This window comes from Perna viridis, chromosome 2 (genome assembly GCF_037379345.1).
Source record: "Perna viridis isolate PV_CMFRI_1.1 ecotype Kerala chromosome 2, ASM3737934v1, whole genome shotgun sequence".
Taxonomy (NCBI): Eukaryota; Metazoa; Mollusca; class Bivalvia; order Mytilida; family Mytilidae; genus Perna; species Perna viridis.
The window spans coordinates 40,307,932-40,334,437 of NC_142446.1; the positions used below are offsets into that span (position 1 = coordinate 40,307,932).

General features: G+C 31.5%; 1 protein-coding gene and 1 long non-coding RNA gene across 4 annotated transcripts in view; one reads left to right on the forward strand and one right to left on the reverse strand.

Moving 5' to 3' along the window:
* Nucleotides 1-1,964: 1,964 nt before the first annotated feature.
* LOC148625041 (uncharacterized) lies at nucleotides 1,965-6,725 on the reverse strand. The gene is made up of 3 exons (XR_015920179.1): nucleotides 6,694-6,725; nucleotides 4,911-5,007; nucleotides 1,965-2,483 (listed from the first exon to the last, which is right to left on the reverse strand). It is a non-coding gene; the product is annotated as an uncharacterized LOC148625041 (long non-coding RNA).
* Nucleotides 6,726-15,863: 9,138 nt separating this feature from the next.
* LOC148625042 (uncharacterized) overlaps nucleotides 15,864-26,506 on the forward strand; it is a 67,990-nt gene continuing 57,347 nt past the window's right edge. Inside the window, exons 1-2 of one of the 3 annotated variants that reach the window (XM_088568235.1) lie at nucleotides 15,885-16,006; nucleotides 21,897-21,975. The gene's annotated coding sequence lies outside the window, so the exon portion shown is untranslated. Of the gene's footprint in view, nucleotides 16,007-21,896; nucleotides 21,976-26,506 lie in introns of all 3 variants that reach the window. The other 2 variants (XM_088568234.1, XM_088568236.1) reach the window with 2 other exon arrangements.

Consider the following 26,506-nt stretch of genomic DNA (forward strand, 5'->3'; position numbering starts at 1 on the left):
CTCTGTATATTTTGTTTCGTTTTCACCTTTAGTTTATTGTTTATGTTACTTGAGTAGGACAACTCTTTCGCTGTACCTGCGTATAATTATGTGTTGGGACCAGGCGCTGCCTTGTGGTATGAGGATTTCCATGTTGTTTATTGAAGACCTTGGGTTGACATTTTCATTCCAGTGGGGTTGTTGGACATATACACCATACCTAATCTCCATATATAGCATTGTCAAAAGTATCTTGAAGAGAAGAGAAAACGTGTTTGTAAGTTATATTACCCATGTCTGTAAGCAACGTTGAGGTAAATATAAATGTCTTAAATATAAATAAAATGCCTATCCTTCAGACTCGAACGATGTTTGTTTGTTGGGGTTTAACGTCCGAGCAGCAATATTTCAGCTATATTCAGACAATGAACATGAAATGGATGACAAAATGAACATGAAATGAAAAAAAAAGGATGGGTCACAAGGATAATAGGGTCGACAAATTTTGATTGCCACTGGAAAAAGGGGGGATGGGTAAGGTAGGGCAATTTAGCCTCCTGTGGCAGAGCGCAAAGGTTCCTACTCCTATCGAATACCACAGCAGGGTTCTTTAACGTGCGAGGAACGTGGCATCTTTCCCATCACGGTGCACCACTATGGTTTGCGGTCAGGTTTTCCGTATTATAGCCTGACAACCCCAGCATGTAACACGCCAGGGGTACCCCATTCCACCACCTGGGGCACACATCCCAGTTGCTCTGTGGGCAGAGCGCCTAGCCCCCGGCTAGGTTTCTGAGCACTATTTAGTCGCCTTATACGACAAGCTTAGTGCTGCTGCAGGCCTATTCTTTTAACACCCGGACCTGCACGGGGCTGGGGGGCCAGACTCGAACGAGGTTAAGAATTAAAAAATCTAAGACGATTGTTCCCTTGATTACTCCTTAACAATAACACATTTCATGAAAGCCTATGATACTTGAGTATACGATAGTGTAGGAAACAAAGTGGAAAATAAAATAAATCACTGAAAAACAATTTATTATTCCAAAATAGATTGGGTCAGATTCGTCATGCTAGATCACGAAACTAAAGTAATGGCCTGAAAGACAATTTTAATTGCTGACTCTTTATATATGAAGAGGTCAAACTGAAACATCTGAACACTCTGTACTTCATTATTCTCAATATAAAATGTTACAAGCAATCAAAAGGTTAACTCCAAAGGTCGCCCTATAATTCATAATTTACTAATTGGTAACCCATTATTGTCCGACTTCTTGAACAAACAAGACTTTATTGTCAAGGCAAATATATTTGGATAATCCAATAGTTTACATTGTATTCATTCATTTATAGAAATTTCATTTGCAGCTTAATTATTCACGTGACTAATTACCAAATCATTCATGTCTATATTTTTTATCATATAAAAATACTTCATTTTTAGCAATATTTCGTGTCTTTGTTTTCAAATAAAACAAACTTTTTACACTAAGTAGAGAAGCCAATGAGCCATGGTCCTTGAAGCATTCAAAATAGCTTTATTTTGAAAAAAGAACACATTAGGCGGTACCAGCTGCTCCGGTGGTGTAATATCTAATTTGCAGGATTTATTTTGGACTTGACTTAATTATGGATCGGATTATTGTTATGTAATTTCGTTGTTACCCTTATTTCTCTAATTTCAAAAATTCTAACTTAAATCGTACCAAATTTAGACAGGATAAGCTTTACACAACACTGAATCTATTTGTTAAATGTACCCTAGCATACCTTCCACTATAAGTATCAAATTAATTTTTGTAGACATTTATAGTGGGTACATTGGTATGTATAAAAACGTACATGTATTTAAAATTATAATTATATCTTTATATTACATAGAAAAATAACATTTTTGTCTGTACTAACAATCACATCAACACGTAGATAATGTTTCAATTTGAGTTATCTATCTTTTAACATATTGAAATTAATTGGTGACCACGAAGTATTTGAATTTCCAATTGAAAATGGTGTTTGATGTCACGTTTAAGTACTTTGATAATTTGTTTTAAAGTATGCCTATATTTTCATGTACGTATGCTACATGCATAGTATTCTCAAAAATTATATTCAAGGCTTTAAATGTCAGTTATTTTCAATAATACAAACTTTTAGACAACTTGCTTGAATCTTCTTCCCTCTATTGGAACTAGGTTAATAAAAGGTCAGAATGTAAGTAAAATGAGTTTTTCATGACGACATTTAACTAATAATAAAACCGGTAATAGTTCAAAATATTTGTTTACTTTTCTGTCAGGTTATTGACTATGATAATACAAAAACTGTGATTCAGTTTTTTGTAAATCAGAAATAGAATATATATTCCAGTATATGTTACGCCAAACATTATTGTCCGCTTGAAGTCTTGAACATCAACTTTGTCACCAAGATGACGATTTTGTCTGGAATGCATCCGTGTAACACTGTAACAGCTTATTTCTGTCTCATTTATTGTAGAGCTGGAAAAATCAATTAAAAATTGTCCAAGACCTGTTTTTTTTTTAATTAAGCCATTTTGTTAATAAACAAAGCAATTCTCCAAAAACAAACAAAGCAAATCCGAAACAACCAAACAACAACAAAGTAATCAAGTAAAAAAAAGTTTCAGGTTTTGTATTACGCGTATTTACTTTTTGCGAAGGGAATATAATCATCAGATATTGACATATTTTACTTGTTCTGATAATAGCATCAATCGAAACATGAAAATCTAGGAATGCTTAAGGAAAAATTGAAAGTAAATATATGTCATTATTGAGTAAAAAGGTACACAAAATGTATACATAATACAAAATTCTGTTGATAATGTAAGAACCAATTCAATTATATAACCCGTTGTAAAATAAAAGGTTATTAATTAGGACTTTTTTTTCTCTTTTCCAGAATATCAATAAAATGCTTTGCGTGGAACAGCTTGACACTTCCACAGAGGTCAACAGTTGGGACAAGTATGATCACAACTCAATATTCATTTTGATTTGGATTGTGTTTAATACTCGAGACAATTCTGACCGGAATTGAATGGTGGAACGGCAAAATAGCTTTAAATTTTGTATATACACATGGAAAATAAGCACTTTATAGAAGGTAAAAGAAAATGACTCCTTTTTGTCTTTCATTTGAAAAAAGGTAAAAGCTAATGCACTCTAGATCCATCCATTCTTTTGTTGTGCTGAGCCTTATAATACACTTTCATAAATATCTATACGCTTTTGTTCAAATTACCGCCTGAAACCAGTTTTTTCCTTTTCGCTCCGTATTGTTTTATCAACAAACTAACCCAAAAAAACAATCTTATTCCAACTTAGTATGATACATCCATACATATATGCTGAAGTTTTACAGCTAAGATTTTCATGAATCTTCACGCTTAAGTCAACTTCTGATGTGATTTGTTATCTTTAGCCTTTACACATTGATAAAATTGATAAATTTGGGATGGCATATTGCATTCCTAGGTCAAAAGACAAAAACATTCTAGCAATCACAATTTTTAGAAAAAAGTGTATATAATTCAAGGTCTAGCTCAGATGAAAGTCATTATGGAAGGGGTATAACTCCTCAATGAGATACATCTACATGCCAAAATCTTAGACCAACTATTAATTAAAAGATGTAGCGGGATAATGTTCAAAGTTTGTCTGCCTTTTTTTCAGGGGACGTTTGAATATCAAACTGAATACTGAAATATTCTTGTAGCAGAGAAACTAAAGCGAATGAAGACTATTTAATAACTGTAATTCCCAAAATTGTTTGCTAGGACATTCTTTCCGGTGTTTATTTTAAGAATCATTGTCAAATTCTTCTATCTATGCTTTGATTTTACCCCTTTATAGCATACCCCTTCCTGTCTACTGTTATAAAAATTAATAGTATTTAATACATCCAAATTATAATCACAATGACAGAAGCATTTTAAGCAATCACAGGTTGGAGGTTCAAATGACATATGATACTTTTCAGATATAAGAAGCAACTGAGTAAGATTCGACGTTTTCGAAATAAATGTCAAATGGTTTTTACAATCAGTACGACGTTCATCGATATCTGAGAAAAGTATTGGAAATTAATAGTCATTATGAACTTTATTGGATAACTTAATTGGATATTTACGATACTAATCTGAGCAATTATACGCTTGGACAGCCAAAACTACCCCTTAATATATTGCTTTGCCATTGAAAACATCATTTTATTTTGAAGGTTATCAGTTGATTAAGTGTATGGAAGTGTACTTAGATATGCTGGTTGTGCTGAACAAAGCAACTGTTTATGGTTTACAAAAGTAATAAAATTTAATACGCTGTCATAGAAACTCATGTACTTTAAAATTCTCAAATGAAAAAAGAGGTAAATGATGGTACGTGTGAATTTGAAGACAATTTGAAACAAACTTTAATCAAATTTGGTTACTTGGTTTAAACTAGTATTAATAAATGAGTCATAAAGTACATGTGGTATTTATATAGAACATGAATACAATGATAAAGACTTTCTATTAATATCTTATTGTTACTGTTAATTCTTGAAATCAGAAGGAGGCTACTGGATATCACGATAAGCAAGCATTAATATGCAGTGCCATTGAGCTGTGAAAGAAAAAAAATATAAACAAATTTAACTTTTCAGGAATATCTTTTTTATTATCTTTTTTTTCTTCAAAACTTGGTATTAAAATATGTTTTTAGGTTAGTTTTTTTATTGTATTAAGACAACATACGTGTTGGACATCCAAAGCAGGCGGAATGGGTAGATTAACTTTTAAGTTCAAGTGTTAATATTACCTTACTCAGCGTTACTTACAAATGACTTATTTCATTGTAACTTTATTATATTCTTTTCGACTAAGAAAGTGCTACATCATGTAACACAAATTAAGTTGACACCTTTTTTTCTGCTTCAACGATATGTGCTTGTGTTCCAAAAACCAAACAAAAATGCTTTGGGTTATCCTTGACTGTTCTTGTCAACAGCTATCCACTCCTGTAAACAAAGATATGTTAATTTCATATTAAGAAAACTCAAGTTTATAGTAGGGAACTTAGATTGGTTAAAAATTATCGACACGGCGTTTGTAGCCATTTATTTGCATCAGATTAATTTTTTTTAAAAATCATATACGGGATACTACTGTACAAGTCCGTCCTGGTTTCTTTTTCCTTTTTTATGCAATCTTCTGGGTATATTCTAAAGATAGCAATGCAATGTGTGGATTTATATAATTGAATAATACAGGAGATTTTGGTCTACCTTTAAATTTAAGTATAGTACGTTCATGATGCGTAATTCTTGTTAAGAATAACCAGTGTTGCGAATTGCATTTCTCTTCGCTGCATTATAATCTGCAAATCAATTATATTTTCCTTCCTCATATTTTTCTTCTACTTCAATAATTAGAAATTGACATTGTCAAATGAAATAAGTTAATGATTTTCAAAAAAAGTATAAAAGAGAATGTTACACTCAAAACGGTAGGCGTTAATGTGGGTGTCGGGTCATGATGTCAAGGTTAAGTTTAGTCATTTTAAACAGTCGACCATTGAAACATTGAAATTCATTGAATGTCGATTGCTATGAATGCTGGAAGACGACTGTATTTATTTTGTAATTAAATACTTAAAAATTGCTTTTTTGGAATGCATGGCATTGTGACTCAAAAGTAGTGAAAAAAGTTGTATTTTAACTACATATACATTTAACTAATCACATAAAACCTGCGCAATCTAAATTACATAATAAAATATATGTGTGGATTAAGATCATCTTATGTATTTGATTTTATGCTGCTGATGAAAAGTTCCTCCTTGAAACACGTGTACAGCATATCAAAATTTGCATTATACAGAGTATAAGATTGGTATTTTTGCAAATTCATGTCTACATTAAATTAAGAAATTTAAAGCATTTATTATAAAACATAATATGTCTCAAATTACATTTGAAATCCAACATATTCAGACGATAGAAAAGTGTTTCGTTATAAATACATGTATGTAGCAATAAATGACATGTTAGTTCACTTGAGATTTTATTTGGATAGAAAAAGCGATGATTTCATTGATTTTGGCCTGTTTTAGTTGATGCACAGCTTGCAACTTAAATGTTGGTACGCAGATATATACTACAACTCAATAATTTCCAACTATTATTTTCACACAGAAAAAAAACACATTTATCTTTTACTTGCTTTTAGTGCTTCTTTTCTATAGACAGTTCGATTTGCAGAGCTTCATGATTGTTTTTAACCAACCGTCGATGGAAATTATATTACACAAAGCAGTACATGCAAGAAGCTATAAACTTTCATGATCGATGAAATGCTTCGTCTTTAATTTCAGAACATATCACCTAATCTGATTATTTAAACTGCTGTAGACCATACTTCAAGTTGGTTGAATGATTTTTATGGGTATTTAACTGTAAATCTTAAGATGATAACGTAACAAGACAAAATCGTAAAATTAAGTTGCTATGCAACTTAATTTTTTTTTCTCAGAGATTTAAGCAGGAATACTATGCATGCAGACAATTGAAAAGAAATGGATAGTTGATTGAACTTGACTGAACAGTGGCGTTAGATAATGCATTATAGAAAAGAGAACAGCACAGTTATGGTTCGCAACAAATGCACCATATCGTATAACACCTATTAAAATTGTAAATACTTACAAAGACCACCAAAAAGTCTTCAAGTAAGCTCTGAAAAAGGCAATCAACAAAGTAATAAAATCCACGTTAACAGTACGATGGCACTCCTCCAAAATAAACTAAAAAGTCAAATAACGATACGAAGACACGATGGACGATATTGAAACTATTTTCATCTTTATCACTATAATTATTTTTATTAGAAATATCTTTATTTGGAATATGACAAATTCCAAAAAAACGCAATTTGCAAATGCAAAATGTAAAACAAGTAGCTCGTTTTGATAACGTTAAAAAAAACAACATTATTTAAATATATTGCTATTAATTAAAACTTCCTTTGTAAAAATGCATAGACAAAATGTTCGTCCACGAAGTCTGTTATTACATGAACATATATCAGCTGGAATTTGAAAAAAGGCAAAAGTTGGCATGAATTTAGTATTAATATTAATTCCATTAATAAGAAGAAAGTTTGCAGTTGAAAGATCAAATGGTATGGCCGCTTCTAAGGAACCAAAAGTCAACCTCTCTTGCACAAAGATATTAATGCTTTGATGAGTTTGATTTCATGACATTATATGATTTTAAGATCTACTGTTTACAGTTCCTCAAATATGCTTGACTGAATTTCATTGTTATGTTTTTTTCAAAACTGAGAAAAAAAGAAACTTATAACGTTGTTGCTACAGAGTTTTAAGCAGATGTAGAGAAATAGAAAGTCGACTAATTTGCACTAAATATTTGGTATGCTTTACGATCGATTTTTCAGAACACAGATATCATTTGTGAGACGACTGCAATCTAATACTAGTTAAGTTCTTTCATTGCCAATATCTTTTCAAGGTTTTTTAAGTTGCTTTTGATAAGTGTAGTTTCCTGTTATATTTTTTTTCATTTGCTCAAATTAAGAGATAACTCAAAAGATTATTAGATTATTCAATATTTTTGAACGAGAGGGAGTGTCTCAGGCAAAGCCACTCGACGAGATGAGCATGAGAGACTCCCGCGAGTTGAAAAAATATTTAGTAATCTGTTCATCGCTGTTTTCCTGAATTGTAAGGTATTAATTTTCTTTTATTTCAGTTTTCTTGACCTATATATGTAAGTTTTATAAGCACTGCAAAATTTCCTTTCGGGACTATTTTTCAGCGACGTGCTACGTGACGTCACGTATGTTGTGCAGCTGTGATACATAATTTTTGAAAAAAATCGGTTAACTATGACGATCGCGTTTAAAATTTGTTAAATAATTTTGGGATTTATTCATTCTAATCGGGTAAGTTACTGTATTTAATCATTTTCCATTGTTGACTAGAAAATATTGCCACAAATTAGCCATTATTTCGTACGCAGTAGACAAACAGATGGTTATTTGGGTCATCAAATATCCCTACGCTTGTATGTCACGCGAGGACATAGAAACTAGGGATAATTTTCATTCTCTCTCGACTGGCGAGAGATTGAAAATTATCGTATAGCAAGATCAAGGGGATTTTAAACAAAATAGCGATAATCCACTTTATCATTGTTCTTTATTGCTGTCCCAAAGCCTGTCATTTGTTTTAGTTCCCCCGAGCAAATGCGAGGTACCGATGACGAACATGAATGGTACGGTATGTGTTCCATTCAAATATGGTATTAACGGTATTGTGTTTTTTTAGATTTCAAGTCTAGTGTTTTTCAAGGTGTTAATCAAATACGTAGCTCGACAAAAAATGGTTGTGGCTTTAAGTAATTAAGTAATTTATCAACCTAGTCAAACACAAAACAAAGATAAACATTCAATTTTGAAATGCAACCTGATATATCATAAAATTTGAATAATATACAAATCATTGGCCAGCATTCAAAGGCTTACAGAGCACTGTTCATTATCTATCAAAGTTATACAAATCACTGTCATTAATTTAACATGATACACGTATGCTAAACAAATAAGAATTGCCTCCCTTATTTTTGAAATGTTAATTGCATAATATATAGCACACCAAAAACAGGTGATGTAAATTGATATCTGCTTAATAAGTACATTCGATAGAAATTAAATTAAATATACATAAAATTCACACAAATCGGTCTCATATGGTTATGAGTTTTTTTTTATAATGCTTATGATCTAGCGTCTTTTGTTTTTTAAATTTCTGTTACGGTCATCTTAAGTATTTAATTCTATTACTGCTGATGACACAATTACAGCATACACAAGTTGTTTTTAATATTTATGTAATTATTTTTGTTATTGTTGTTTACTTATTAATTTGTTTTGTGTCTGAATTAGTAGACAGAATAATCGAGGGATCCAAGATACTAGCGGAAATTAAAAGAATAAAAACTAGACAGGGAAAATAGGCACACACAAAATAAAGAAAATTTAATACTAGTAAGCAAAATAAAAAGTACAAAGAATTAAATGAATAAGCAACCCGGACTCCACTAAAAACCCAGACCACGAACGAGGTGCATCGATCGGATAAGCGTCCTCTGCTAGAAATTTCCGTAGAGTTGCTTATGAAATGTCACGTCCAGATAGACGTATGAAGAAAGGGAAACTATGACACGGTGAACAAATCTGAATTGGCAGACGAGTCCTAAAAGATGTAATGATGTAATAAATCCTGCGTGCACCTCAATCATTAGTTATACTTGTTTTACTGGTTTTGTTTTACTTATTCTTTATTAGACAACATATAACATGACCACTGAACAAAATGCTTTGAAATATTCTGTTTATGTGGAATCTATTATTTAAGCAATGATAATAAGTAGGACACACATGCCATTTCCTTTAGCACAGCTGTTTAAATGCATCAACACAACATTGTTGGAAAATATAATGTTTTATATAGGATATAGAAAAAAATGACTGAGTCTAACAGTGTCGATACGATTCGTGTACAGGTGTAGCACTTTTACCCTCTACTCTTTCACATGTTTTTGACAATATATAACTAATGCATTACTAAGTTGAAATTTCAAGTGTTCCTAAATAACGAAATGATAAATACATGACAAATTCCTTATAGCATGTTGTTTCAACACTCGAGCAATATCATCATATAGATTTTGCCATGAAGGAATTACTATGTAACTATACGTCATCCATTGTTTAATGTGAAATTGTTTATTGACACATTAATGCATTTTATGGCAGTGTAAAACGACTCTAATTACTATAATGACTATATAATGTGATGAGCATACCCATGCGATGCTAGTTACACGATTGATCGTGCTGATGAGAAATTATCGATAACTTAAATGTCTGATGTCGTCATCAATGCATGAAAAGGAAATAACCTGACATAAATCACTTCCTTACAAATCGACATCGCTGATGCAAGGTCATAGTTTAAAGCAAGATAAACAAATTTGCAATTCGATTATATAAAAAAATGTTGTAATAGCCTTGCTGTAGAATAAAATAATTTGAACAAATGGGTAACATTAATCAATTGTTTGTTTAACCATTGTTATAGCACGGTATCTACATGAAGTTGATGAGTATGATTTTTTTTTTCATTTTGTCAGAATAGTTAAGATAATCATTAAAGTGACTTTTTCCTATTAGAATCATATGAATTGTACTACATAACATTTTACTGTATAAGATATATCAGTATCTTTCAAGTCACACCTAAAAGCTAGGTGCTATTTATACAATAGTTAGATTCAATCTGTATAAGAAAGCACAACGAATTATTTGTACGAATGTCTGATTGATTAAGCTACGAACATTACAAAAGTGCAGGAATTCCTTTTCGTATAACTTAGTCTTAAAATACTAAGAAGCACACATCGACATATTAACAGTTTTCAAGTAGAGGACGCTTACCCTACCGGTGCACCTGGTCTATGCTCCCAGTTTTTATTGGAGTCCAAGTTGCTCATTTGCTTTTGTTACTTTGTATGTATGATTTTAAGTACTTTATGTTCTTTGTTGTGTATGTCTGTTTTCCATGTCTGGTATTTGTCCCTGGATTACATTATTTTGATTACCGCTATAACCTTGGTTCTCTTGATTACTCTTTCAACTTATTCTTCTTCATTCGCGAAGCTTGGAAGGTCACATATAATAATTGACAATGTGCTACTTTACAAATTCGTCTTCTGTTTACCTGAAGAATATCAAAGATGAATTTTCAAGTCGCCATTTTCACTTGCTATTTTTATAAAATAACATTCCCTACAGATATGTTTTTATTACAACAGTATCATCGAAGCACTTTTTTTTTTCAATTTGCCGTATTTATGGACAAAACCCGGCCAAAATATGCTTACAATCTTTCGCAAACGCAGCAATATGCCTAAACTGAGTAATTGAAATGTAACATTTAAATAAAATGATATAACATACATAACTAAGTGATGTGACAAGAATATCAATGAATGAAAGACTTAATATTTCAAAATTTGACAAAAAGACTTCTTATATATTAAATGTTCCTATGCCAGACTTGACTTTATGTAAGCAACCCGGCGGATATTTCTAGAAAAAAGAAGACATGTGTATCTGGTCCATGCTCACAGCGGAGTCCGAGTTTCTCATTTACTTTTGTATCTTTGTACGTACTATTTTGGTTATTTTATTATACTTGCTGTGTGTGTCTGTTTTCCCTTTCTGTTCTTCGTCCCTGGATTGCGTTCTAGAATATTTCCACTAGAATATTTGATCCATTTATTACTTTTACCTACCTCTGATAAAGGGAGGTTCTTACCAAAAATACCATCTTTCAATTTATGGAAAGTTCCATAACAATAATGTACTTTTGAGTGATAGGAAAACAACACAACTGGGAGTGTGTATAAACATTACAATCAGCGTAATAAACCTATTTTTTATATTTGTATTCAATTGTATTGTATTTACACATCTCTTGTTGCCAATATTGTTCATTAGTAAAATGATGCCTTAAGTATCTATTTCATTTTAATGTTTAAAGCTTTTAAAATAACAAGTATGTTGAATACATCGGGAATTCGTGTTAAACTGTAAAATTGATTTAATTCTAATGACAGTCCTATCCTAATTTTTTTTGGATACACCATAACGATCCACGAGTTCATGATGACGACCATAAAACTTCTGTAGTGATGACTTCAATCTTGTAGCAACATAACCCTGTTCCAGAAACCTATTTGTTAGAGTTCTAGCGCAATATAAAAAGTCTGCGTAGTTTCGGCAAGCTCTGGTATATCGTATGAGTTGTGATATGAACACTCCATACGCAGGTGCTGAAGGGATGTTGCCACAGATGAAAGGAAAGTTGACAATGAAAAGTCATCACGTTTGTCGTAAAGTTTGGTCAATTGTCATATCAAGTATATAAGCATATACAAATGGCAACTAAACAGATATTTAATTTTTGAATTTGTACGCCGAATGGTCAATGAGGATTTTGACAGAATTTATAGTCCTTTGTAATTTTGTTCAGTTTTGTCAGTTTATAGAAATACATTACCACTTTTATGACAATTTAAGATAAGATTTGAATTTACTTTATGTAGTAGCATATAGTATATTTGAAAAACCTCTGGTTCTGCACCAATCCCCCAACCGTAAAAAAATGTCAGTTAGCTGTCCATCATACTTCTATGAAACTTTCTAATCCCACAATAGTAAGATTTGAATTGAAAATACCTATAAATACACCTATACTGCCACTAAATTCCCAAAAGAAGAGATAGCGGAAAACCATAAAACTGTGCTATCCTCTTTTGGTCTCTCTACCAAAGACGATGATTGTGATTAATCTCTATGTACTGCATACCCCACAAGAATCCATACAAAAGTTTCATAGCTGGATCTGCAAAATGTACCACCAAACCTCTTTCAAACTTTTAACTTCTATACTCACAACTGTCAAAGAGGGTCTCCAGTCCTACAACAACACGTTTACTCCCGTAGTAGTATTAATTCAATGTGGATCCTGAATAATTCGAAACACCTTCTGGAGACTTTCATTTCAAGATTATTATCAGAATATAATATCATTAAACTCTATGATTTTTCAATATTTTATAGTTTTATTCCCCATATTCACTATATAGATTCCTCATACTTTGTAAAAGGTAATTCCAAATTATCTTTCAAATATACAGAAGAAGATGTTTTCAAAATGCTGGAATTTTTTATCGACAACATATGTGTCCAGTGTGGTGGACGCGTTTTTCAAACGGTCGGCATTCCAATAGGAACAAATTGTGCTCCTTTACTTGCTGACCAATTCCTTCACATTTATGTGGCTGACTTTATAGCTGATCTGATCCGAAAGTAAAAAAACATCGTTTAGCTAGATCCTTTAATCTCAGTTTCCGCTATACAGATGACGTATTGTAGTTAAACAATAATAGTTTCGGGGATTTGATACATCACATCTACCAAAAAAAACCAAAAACTTGATATAAAGGATACTACAGACACTGTGAAGTCAGCCATAAATGTTGACCTGCACTTAAAGATCGATGGTAAAGGAAAAATATTGACCAAACTTTACGACAAACGTGACGACTTTTCATTCCGAATTGTCAACGATCCTTTCATCTTTGGCAACATCCCTTCAGCGCCTGCGTATGGAGTTTTCATATTATAACTTTTTATAAGCAACTCGGCGGGTGTTTCTGGAAGAGCAGAGGACGCTTACCCTACCGGTGCATCTGGTCCATGCTACCATTTTTTGGTGGAGTCCGAGTTGCTCATTTACTTTTGTCACTTTGTATGTATTATTTTAGTTATTTAATTATCTTCATTGTGTTTGTCTGTTTTCCATGTCTGGTCTTTGTCCCTGGATAAAATTCTTTTGATTTCTGCTAGAATCTTGGTTCCCTTGGTTACTCTTTGAACTAATTGGAATCTCAACAACGAAGTTTATCTGCCAACATTTATTATCAGACGTGGTTCCTGATATTAATTTATGTCCGCAAAGACATACTAATTATAAGTTTGTGTGTCGATTATAACAGGACGACGTCCTAATAATGGTATTTAATATGAAATACACTGATATCCTTGGAAGCACTGAGAGTCTGAATTCAGTCTGACAGGAAGATATGACCCAATACAGAGCAAGATGGTTAAACTTAAAAGTAAGATCAAAACAAATGAACCTTATATACAGTCGAACTGTTTTAAATATTATATTTGATCTGTAAGTAACCAATCTTCATATGCGCGGTTTGCTCTCAAATTTGTACGTGGTAAATGAACTGTTATCAAGCTTTAAAATATTGATTTTCCGTCACACTAGAGGCGAATATGAATCTATATCTTCTAAAAAATACTTTTGTGGGTGTAATAATTTCTATCATTATCCATTTTTAGCAAAACGATTATAATTTTGCGTGTCTTAATAAATTTATACAAATTAATATCAATATCATTATATCAATCAATTTATAAGTTTGACAGAATCTTATATTTGGTCAATAGAATACGTGATCATTATCATAACATGTGGTAAATACACACTTCTTGGTAGAGGAAGCGATTTAGAACTAAGTAATTAACTTTGTATTAGAACAATCTATATAACACTTATTATCCACATTGTACTTTGTTTGCTTTTTCCACTTTTCAGAATTTATCTTTTCGAATATTAGATACAATCTGAATTTCTTAACAATCTTGTCCAGGCTAGCAATTTAATGCTTGATGTCCTTTGGTGCACATACCCAATATCTAGAGTCTTCATGCACTATTTGATGAACATAAAAGTTATTAAAGTCCCATAGTCTAAAAAATAACAGCTTGCTGAACTTTAATAGTGTAATCCGCCATTTAGCGGCTCACCTAGAAAAAAAACTAATATACATTTTCATCCATGTATCAATTTTTGACACGTAATACTGGAGTGACACAAACCTGTTTGGAAATAGAAATATACTACAATATATCGGCACTATTATGGTGCAAACTTCTGTATCTTTGGTATATGGGGAAATAGGGAATGGGGAATTGAATGAGATTTTTAATGTCAAAATTTGGGAAATCGGTTTTAAAAGTATTTATGTGTTTTAGAAAATAAATTTTTTATTTAATCTAAAAACAGGAATTAGGTGTTGAAGATTTTATGGAAAATGGGATAGGGAAAAATGGAATGGGGTTGGCAAATGGTATGAATTAGTAACCGTACATTTGTCATTATTAATTTTTTTTTACAATTCATAGCTTCTTTAAAAATGTCTTCTGTGAATAAGACCAAAATGCATCTGTTAATCTTTTTTCAAATATTCCGGAATGGAAACGAAGTAAATCCGGAATGTAACTATTCCGTGCAATCATCGACTACGCCACGAATCAATAAAGTATTATTATTATTATTATTTTATTATTTGATGGTGTGAATACTCGGGCTACTGCATCAGGCAAATAATTTACCATTTCAAAATTTCAAAAAGTAGAAGACAACCAAAGATTTTGATGTCACGGTTACTAAAACAAAAAAAAAAAAAAAAACGTCAGTAGGAATAGTTTGAGGTGGGATGACGTACAACTACTTCTGAAATATTTTTCATATTGTAGGAATAACAGTATCAAGACCTGTGACTCAAATTAGTCAACTTATTTGTGACCACCGTATGACGTCGACATTTCAGGCAATGTTAGACGGCTTTTAAGCATTCACAACCCCTCATTGAAAGCGGGAAATTCGGCTCAAAGAATGTCAGATCGTCATAACAACACAATTTGGGTAGTATGCAATGTCATAATTTCGGTTAAAAATTTTAAAACATTTCTGTTTCCTTGTGTATTCTACAAAAAAAGGTAAAATATGTTTTTGATAAAGTTGTTATATCGTTCCTTTTGTTGACTAATATAGTCAAGATCCATGTTTGTTGTTAATTTGCTTGACGTGTTGGGGACAAAAATATATTGTTGCCTTGGGATTTGGATGATAATGATAGTATCAATGTAATGGACCTTTGCTGTATTCATCACAATGAATTGATAAATTGGTACAGTCATTAAAGAGAGATTTCAATGCAAGTTTTAGGTAAATTAAACTGAGAAGGATGAATCCCATGGTAACCAAAATGATTTATTTTTCAACAAAAACTAGATGGAAACGATAGCATTAGTATTCAGGATAAAAATCTATCAATACTTATGTAATAAAAGAATTATAATTTCTTCATATTGAACAATCTGCGCAGAATATAGACAAGTATATCGATTTAATTTTAAATGTATTTTTTCCATTCTTTATTAGTCTGGAGGTAGCAAGTATTAGCAACAAAGTGTATCTAACATCGAATGAGTCAATATCATTGAATGGGGAATTGTGTACTTGTGCAATATTTGTATTGAATATTAAAAGAGGTACGAATTACTCTGGTAAGTAAAACTTTGATATTGTTGGGATCGGCCAAATAATCTTATTTATTAAGATGTTTATTTTATTTTAGCTCATATCGTATGTACATTGTGAGAAAAGTAAACAATAAAACCTTACACTCACTCTTCGTAAAAAAAGATTAAAAAAATACTGTTAAAGTACGAAAATATATGTTATCGGCATCTATAATATACATATCTACATGCCAACAATAACGTAAGTTAATTCAACCGAATCAGTGACTGCGTTTTTAAAAAAAATATTTTAAATAATGTTATGGAAGAAAATCTTAGGACTAAAAACTAAAAAAAATAAGCTACGAATATGTCTCCTAAGCGTATTCCTAAAGGATCATATGTTGGTTTTCCAGCATTTTTCTTCTAATTTTTGTAACCATTATTTTTCTTAATGGTACATTTCGTTGAAGACACTCTAAAATTACCATTATGTTAATTATGAATAAGACGTTTAGGTCCCCGATGGTATTCATCAACCTAGTAGTCGGACTTGTCTGACCATGATATATATCAAATTCGTACATATCTATCACAATTTGCAATGTTACAAATTTCAAAATATCTACGACATTGAGGCTTTATTTCTTGTATCGCACCTAGTAGAATCTCTAGGTGATGGATTTGAATTCCTGTATCGATAGTTTTGGTTTTGAGTACTTCTTGTATACAATTAATTGATAAATATCTTTCTTTACATTTGATTATAATGCTGCTGATGAGAAGTTAATCCTTGAAACAAGTGCATATGGAAATTTGTAATATATATGATTGGTATTTTCCCTTAAGATGACATTTTACAAGGAGCATGGCAAATTTCTTGTCCTAACAAGAACTGCTAAACCCCTTGAGTATTATTTTAATTATTTGTTACTTTCCTATTTTCAGTACTTTTATTTTTTAAATTATGTTACCGCATCAAAAAGCCATGGTTTGTCTACCCCGGACTTGACTTTTTATGAGCAACTCGGCGGGTGTTTCTAGAAAAGCAGAGGACGCTTACCCTACCGGTGCACCTGGTCCATGCTCCCAGTTTTTTGTGGAGTCCGAGTTGCTCATTTACTTTTGTTACTCTGTATGTATGATTTTAGTTACTTTGTGTTCTTTATTGTGTATGTCTGTTTTCCATGTCTGGTCTTTGTCCCTGGATTACATTCTTTTGATTACCGCTATAACCTTGGTTCCCTTGATTACTCTTTTTGAGAGCATTATACTTGTTATTCTGGTTTATAACGTACAAAAGTTCGTCAAGGTCGTAACATTTTTTTACTTAGGCCTTACATCTTTGTCCTGTTGAAGTAAAGTTTGTTTCATAGTGAGGAATTTTTTTTTCATTTTCAGAAGAAAAATAGTCCATCCTAATACTTATTTGTCTTTTGACCAGTGTATAAATATAAATTTGTGTGCTGTTTTCCTGAATGAAGATCTTATTAGATCTTGACCTTTGATCTTAATTCAATGTAATGTTATTCCAGAGAAAAAATTGTACAAGCTTCATTTTATTAGCCTTCCAACCCAAGTCTGCAGAGCCTTTTAGAATTTACTTTTTGTGGACTTTACCATAAACATTCTGTTCATCTGAAGTTCAGTTGCTACAGAAAAAAAACTTGTCAATGTCATATTTATTTTCCTTTACCATGGCTTATAAATATGCATTAATGAGCTGATGTACCTCATATCATGAATACCTTTATATGACCTTGACATTTGACCTCAAATTTATGTACTTTTTCAATGAAATTTAATTGGTTTTAATTTATTTGTCTTCTGACCTAAGCCAAATATCGATCGCATTTGCTTGTATTAACATAAGGTAATGTTTTATACGTAAAGTCAAATTTGACTTTTATTCCTCTAAGTAATTACTTTTTCTCTCTGCATGTGTTGGTAATAGATTGTAGAATTACAGACATATGATTTAATAATTAAGAACAGTTTTCACAATCAAGTCAAGTCAAAAATAAATCTGGCAAAATATATATTACACCACTAAAGCAGCTGGGACCGCAATGGTCCTGACTTGGTACAGGCACTTCAAACGAAATGGTGGGTCAAATCTATGTTTTACAGCGCGCTAAACGTCCCTCTTCCATTGCGGCGTGACTCTACCAGTCATGATTAAAGACAAAGCATTTGCATGCTATTGTCATAATCATTAAATCAGCGATAACATCAGCATAAAGAACAATTTACAAAACAAAATCGTTACTCATTGTTTTAGAAGAAACTTAGTATTTTAGTGTTTTTCGACCAAGGACTGATATCTAACAAATATGGTAAGAGACCATTTTAGACGCATTCCCCCATACCCCTGATTCTGGAGTCTGTAATGCAGATATTTATGGCGTCCATGGAAATCAAAGTATTTGTACACTTGCTCTAGCGTATCGAATCAATTGTGAAATATAAACACCATATGCAGGAGATGAAGGCATATTGCTGCACTAGTTAGAAAAAATTTTATATTAAAATTTTCGTCTCTTTTATCATAGATCTTAGTACTGAGATGACCACTGTTGTCAAATTCGAGATGTAGGTCCAAAAAAGATGCAGAACAGGCTGATTCTGTAGTCCCCTTTATCTCGAGCTATGGTGGATATATTGGCGGGAATAATATAAATAGGAAATCGAAATGAGGCTTGCTTTATTATGGTTGTATACACCTGTCCTTTCTTGCCATTTATTTCAATACCAATCTTTATGAAATTCAGACACTGCATTTGGTAGAGGTGATTCATGGTAAGAAAAACCCATCGAACAATTGACACCTTCACGGTTGATATATGTTATAATTGCAGATAGTCGTTTCAGTATCTAAATATGTATTTTTTAGAACACTTAACACTCATTTCCCACTAAATTCATCCAAATTAAACCAAGTCAAGAACGTCAACGCTTGCAAAGTACCAATTTCATACACAATCTATATATTTATTATCCTAAAAGTGCAAAAAGCAAAAATGACAAATCATGAGTGCTTATGTGGTCCGTAGGTGTTTTTGAATAAGAAAAAAAGTAAATTTGGTCGGTGTTTTACGTGAAAACAATCACCTCTTGTATTATTTTATAAAGACTGCTACTTAAGTGCGCTTGTCTGAAAACCATGAACTATTAATGTTATCTAGTTGTCATATATATTACTGGGCAAGTCGACTTACTGATCAGTCCATTTGACTTATTAATCTGACAAATAGGGGTAGACATATGCCTCCACACTATATATATATATAGGTCTGAAAATTTCCCAACGATGTTAGAACTGTCAAATTTGCGATGCAAATTTTTGGTCGTTCCCTCCGCGGGACTCGAACTTGTACCGCTGTGACATCTATGGCAACACCGCCTGCACAAAGTCCAGCGCCCTAGACCACTCGGCCAGCTAGGCTATATTAAATATAGCTTTCGCTGGCCGGGTCATTCCTCCTCGTAGGATTAATCTATGGCTGTAACAGTACACGATGTATGGTAGTACGGGACAGTTCATTTAGATGTTATTATGTAGGATAGGAATTGTTCAGAACTTCTATACGTTCACATATCTTCTCTGTATCAATTGATCCGATGGAGCAGTGTAGCGAATAGAGTCGTCACATTCTGAGACGTTATATATATATATATATATTTCTCTCATAGTTAGTTTTCATTCCAAAAAAAACAATTTAACTTTTGACATTAAATATTAAATCAATGGAGCATAAAATTGTCATGGTTAGTATCATAATAACCTAAATAGTCTTATATTGTTTTACAAAACTTCATTGTGAAAATTTTAAGTAATCAAAGGTATATTCAACGAGAGGAAATAAGCAATAATTTGAAAAGTGGTATTCCATTGAGTAATTCAGAACATTTTGGGCAATCACTTCATTGTTTTTAATTACATAAAAAGTAAACCAGCAAAACCTTTCGGATGAATTCCCTAGTAGAACTGGTATCACTGAGTTGCCCTTTTTACACCATAACTATGTACATGTACAATATACATTTTATGTTAAGTTTCAGTGATAAATTTCTATTGCTTTGAATTCACAAAAATGGCTTTCTTTATGTGTACATGTGTTGAATAGAGTTGAAAAAACACAAAGCTCGCACTACTTTACTTTAATGTTATCGTACTTAAGTAGCACTCCACCTAAGACTCATGCAAAGTGTGATTTATTGGTAAAAGGCCTACATATTTTTATCTTTGATATTTTGTTTGAATTGCCATAGTAAACAGAAATTATCATTCAGTTTTTCCTATAACCTGTGTTCTTATGAGGTACAAATTATATAGAATGCATGTAGATTTCTAAAGTAAGGGAGATAACCCTGTAAATGTCACTCAAATACAATAGAATTTATTGGAATTTAATTTCAATGTTGATTATCTCCTAAGAGCAGGCGGATTTGAATGAGTAATTATTTCATAGCATAGACCCATCAAACAACTTAATTACAAAAATAAAAATATGTAGCCATTTTTGGGGTGTATCACATTTTTCAGATTTTGCATGATTCTTACAAAGACAGCTGCTTAAATAATAGACACTATTTTTACAAGGCTTAGCTGTACCAGGAAGAGATTAAATAATCATGAGACTTGTTTCTTTTGGGTGTGGATTTGCAATTATACGACTTCATTAAAACGGTTTTCTACAAAAACGTATTCGAACATAACATTTAACAGCATTGAAAAAAGTACAAACAAATACGGATTAATGTCATTTCAATTATTCTACATGTAAAGCTTACATATGTTTTTTTTTTCTTAATCTGATTTCAGTGTAATTAAACAAAACTGACACGATTAGACAGATATATAGCAAGAGTATCATAGTGTAAACTTAATGAACTTTTTAGCTATTGTTTATTTCAATCGATTATCACTACAACAATTAAAGAACAGAGTAAGCGATTTCTTATGTAAGGAATCTAAAGTCAATAACTCAGAAATGGTTCAGTATTGCGTGTTTGGTGTTTTATAATTACAACATTTTCGGAAATAGATAATCTTGATAATCATTTCTTTTTAGTTTTCAAAAATATTAATTAACTAAGACATTGTAATTTTGCATGAAAGATTATTTCATCTTATATTTTGTTTTTATCGGTTGTCAACTTCTTTGATACATTAATGTAACCAATGGACATTGAACATCAACAGTTCAAACTTTCGCAAATACTGAAAGTCACTATTTGACATATAGTCATTTTGTTTGTCGATAACATGATTCATTATATCATTATATCATTTCAAATATTGATTTCATTAGTAAAACCAAATATTCTTTAAGTCACGTTAACCACCCATACTGCGCAACAGCCGTCAATTTCACAATAATTAGTTAGAGTAAATTAATATAAGTTCGTCGTCACTATGCTATTTTCTGATGTGACGTCATTACAAAAATTGAATACAGTTCTATATCTTGGTCTGTAATTCGATCTCACATCAACAAATGTGTGTGTCCGTTCGTAACTATGTTTTAGACGCAACTCCTGTTAAACTGCTTATAAATTTTGATGAAACTTTATCGGAATATTTTGGCATCATATGCATAAAAGAATATACATGTAATAACTGCCCATTGCTTCAGAGGAAGATACTGTAACTTTTATGTATTACGGATTTTAATGACTGAGATATATAGGACGCAGAGGCAGCATCTGGAGATTGGTTAGAGTCCTATTAAACATATTCGAATGTGGCCGCATTTTGTGTCTGCTTAAAGTCAGAAACTTCACAAACCTTGATTAATCTGATTTCGGTTTTGAATTGTTCAAGGTAGTATTGTATTTATTATACTGAACCGTTATACATGTCGTTTAATTGGACCGGCGATGGAACACCCAGGCATTCCTCGTTTCCATTTTTATCTTTATATGCATTTAGGAATATTGTTCTTATTTGAGGTCTGCAAAGAAGAAAATACACCATTATAAATGCACGAGCTATACTAAATCCGATCAAGGTAAGGGGATATTGCATTTCAATAAACAATTACAACTAATAAACTAACTATAACCTGTTTTATATCAAATTAAATGCCATATTACTTTCTAGTGCCATTTTTGGTAATGATCAGTTTCAGACAACTTTCAAGCATACTTTTGTTATATAATTGAGCTACCATCTGATTTGTTTTTATTTATATTTACGACATTCAATATCGTTATAATTTGATTGTTTAATTAATCAAATTTTGCAAGCGTTATTCTTTAAATTTTCAAAATGAAAAAGTTGACTAGATGCTGCCGTATTTCAATTCTTTAGTCTTTAAACACTTATTTTAGTATGCTTTCCTGACCCAACCCTGTAAAACATTTTTTCCGACCTGTACAACGGTTTTTATGTTTAATGTCATTTCAATCAGTTCTGATTTGGATATGTCGTTCAATAATCTTCTTTATAAATGGATGTTTTTTTCTTATTGTCTAACCTGACTTTTGTTGGTGTATTGTTGTAACACTGTTTGTCTCCTTCACCTGTTATTTGAATGTCATGTGACTTTATCAAAGTTCTTTTTTTATTCGAAATGTACATATACTTTCTAAACCCAATACACGAATATCAGTTTCTGCGTGTTACCAACACCCCATGGTAATGTTTTATTAAAGTAGTCGGGTCTTTAATTAGGAAAGCGGAAAAAAATAATTGAAATTGCCACGTAAGATCTTATCTGATACAAACAAGGGAAAAAAAAGTACGATTAGTGAGACTCAAGAGATTTGTCGTATCAGTTCAAATATATTCCGCTGTATTTGTAAAAGGTTGTGGTTTGTATGTTCATTATGAAGACTGGGAGACAAACATTTTCTCCTCTGAATTTATCTAATAACCTCTGTAATCATTGAACAACAGAAGGAAATTATATATAAAAAGAAACCAGATTTGTTATGGCTTCTTGTAGAATTGAATTTTACTTTAATTCGTCGAACGTTAATGATAATGAAAAGTGCTACTGACGTATCAAAATTTACTAGATTATTTTTGTGAAGACCAACCATATAAATTTTTTTTTTTATTTTAATGCTATATCAATTAAAAAACACAGAACAACATGTGAAATGAAGTAATGTAAACAGGATCGTATATTTACTTTTAATCACAAGCATTTTAATTTATGATATAAAAGTACCATCATGATCATATCACGTAATATATCAAATAAAAATGAAATTTAAAAGAAATTTTCTTGAACGTTAGATCAATATGTATCCTATTATTGTCGTGACAAAATAAAACGCTTTGATTCTGAAGGCAAAAATGATCGTTAATGTAAATCCAGAACCGAATTTTGTTACAGTAAATCACCTCAAATTATATTATGGAATAAGGAGATGACATATATTTGAAGGAGTGGTCCTTACATTTACTGTGATTTAGTGCCCGTATAATCCACAATAGAAAAACAATTAAACTTCCATAATGTGTGATTTTATGTTACATTTAAATGTATTTCAGAATATTTCATATTTTGGCCTGCTAATAATCAATTTTAGTTTACTTCTTTGGTTTTGATTGGTATATCTAGACATCAAATGTAAGAGTAATCAAGGAACCAAGGTTCTAGCAGAAATCAAAAGAATTTAATCCAGGGACAAAGGCCAGACATTGAAAATTGACATACACAACAAAGAACATAAAGTAACTAAAATGATACATGAAAGTAGCAAAAGTAAATGAGCAACTCGGACTCCACTGAAAAATGAGAGCCTGGACCAGGTGCACCGGTTGGATAAGCGTCTTCTGCTTTTCTAGAAACACCAGTCGAGTTGCTCATAAAGGTTTTACCTCTCTAATTAGCACGCAGCATAATTAAAGGCTGATTTGCTAATTAACACAAAGCTTAGTTAAAGATTGACTTGTATTCAGACTAATTTTCTTGTTAATTTTACATGACTGAGTTCTGTTTATCACATCATGATGCCTGCATAATGAAAATATGAATGGGATTGTTGGACATAAACAGTTACAAAACTGTCTGTAGGTTGATTTTGTTTATTTTCTTCTTTTTCCAATGAATAAGGTATTATTGCCAAAGGAAATTAAAATTATTTCACCAATCAATTTTATAAAATAAGTTTTGAAAAATCATTACAAAGAAATGCGTTATATTTACTACCATTGAAAGTAAGCTTTTGGTGATTGTTACAGATGCTGAAACAATAAATAATATATTATACTTTTCAATCGCCTTGTACGTCCGTCAGGCCTATTAACTCAACTTTTACAGATTTCTTAGCTACTATTGGAGGCAATAATTTAATATTTTTGCAAAGTATATTATTTGATAACTTGTCTCCTCCTGCGTTTCTTGCATATCTACTTCCCATCTGCGCAGCTACGGCAAGCTCTGGCAAAACGTTGTGATATGAAAACTCCATACGCAGGTGCTGAACTGATGTTGCCACAGAATGGAAAGTTGACAATTCTGAATGAAAAATCATCATGTTTGTCGTAAAGTTTGGTCAATAGTTTTAGCAATATAATTAACACAGAGAACGTTTTTTTTAGATACATTTTTTTCATGAACTATGTAAGGATAAAAATGTTGTATTTTGATTTTATTATACCTTATATTATGTTATTGTTGGAATATGACTCGTTTTGTTTAAGCCATAGTCATTTCCTTTTTGGGGCTATTTGTCAAAATTATACTTGTACACATAACCATGATCCGTGTTGATCAGTGATTTATCCATCGATGGATACATTGTTTAATCGCTATTTCCGACTTTTTTGGTGCCTTATTTGCATAAAAATTAAAAGTCTTTCAACTCCTCTTTTGTCTTTTTTGAAACTTTGTTGCCAAAATTATCATCTGAAGGTAACTCAAATCCAGATATTAAATCGATATTGCTTCATCATTGACATTATCTCGATAATAAATTACTGATTTTATCATTTGAACACCCAGATTCCTTTAATTAGATGATTAATACACACCATTTGTAACTTTGTACGTACGAACATTGACTTCTGTTAAGTTACCAAAATCATTGGTTCATGGTACCAGCTGTTTGTGCGAAAACTATAACCACCTAAAGATCAAACGCGAAACATTGCAATCCCTATACTGATACCACATACAGAGAAGAATATGATAATGACCAATAGTGATCCACAAAAAAATGAAAATAATGGTCAGTGTCACCGATTGGTTCCGCATAGTGACATTCACTTGAAGTAATGCATATTTTGTTAAAGTAAATCTACACTAGGAAAGTAGCAGATATTTCTTGATATTCTTACTATTAATCAATGACTTATCTAAAAATATTGTTTTGTTTTTTTTCAAATTAATCAACATTAATGACCAGCTTTAAAACAAATGTTTTGTATTTAACTGAATCAATATACGATATACAGATATACTTATTTGTAACTTTTGGTTCATTAAGTTGCAAGCTGATAAAATATTAATACACTAAAACAAAGTTATTTTTTATTATTTTTGGTGCTTACCATCCCGTTACCATCTTCCACGGATATAATTAAACAAAAATGTGTTCACATATCACTAATTTTTATGCTGCAAATTAAACTACTTCTGTTACTTTAATGACTATATTTCATGCTGGGCACATTCGTCAGATGCAAATCATGCCATTGATCATGCTGATGAGAAATTATCGATAACAGCTAGGTCTGATTTCGTCTTCTATGCATGAAATGGTTATAACCTTACATAAATCAGTTGTTAACAAATTGCATTGCTAATGTTCAATCACAATTTTATGCAAGATAAACATATTAGTCAATCGCTTTTGATCAATTTTCTGCATTAGCCTTTTTGAAAATAATCCTAAATAAACAAAGAATAAATACAATATTCAAAGACACGAATAAAGCATATCAATTTTCATAGAAAAACATTTGATCACCACTCCTTGGAAATTTATCATTCATCTATTGTCATTCATTAATTCTGTAAAAGGAATATATGATTGTTTAAAACAATATTTTATCGCTTGATTCTAGCTTTTTTGGGTTCAGCTGACCTTCTTAATAGTAGATAGCATTGCTTAATATTTAGTACAACTACTATTTACTAACAAAACAAATACTAGTAGTTCAAGCAAACTAAAGAGAATAGCAATGGTTTCAATAATGTTTGTGACGTTGACAAAATATTTTCTACTGTGTTGGTAATCTTTTCACTTGAAGTGTTACAGTGCAAGATCTTGTTTCTACCGGTGCACATGTAAAAGTAGGCTCAGTAAAGCAGTATATTAACATTTTATGTAATCATTAAAGTTTGTTTCGATACATTTTATAATGTGCCAGAAACGATCTACATCATTATACATCAGTACTTATTGATAGTGAAAACGGGTTGGAATTTAAACTTTATGAATTCATTTCTGCTTAAATGTTTATATACAGGCTGCAACTTTAAATCAAAAAGAAACAAGAAGACATCAAATTTTGTGATGTTTAACTCTTTTATTTAATTAGGTAAATAATGTTGAAGACCAATTTATGGCGTATTTTGAATC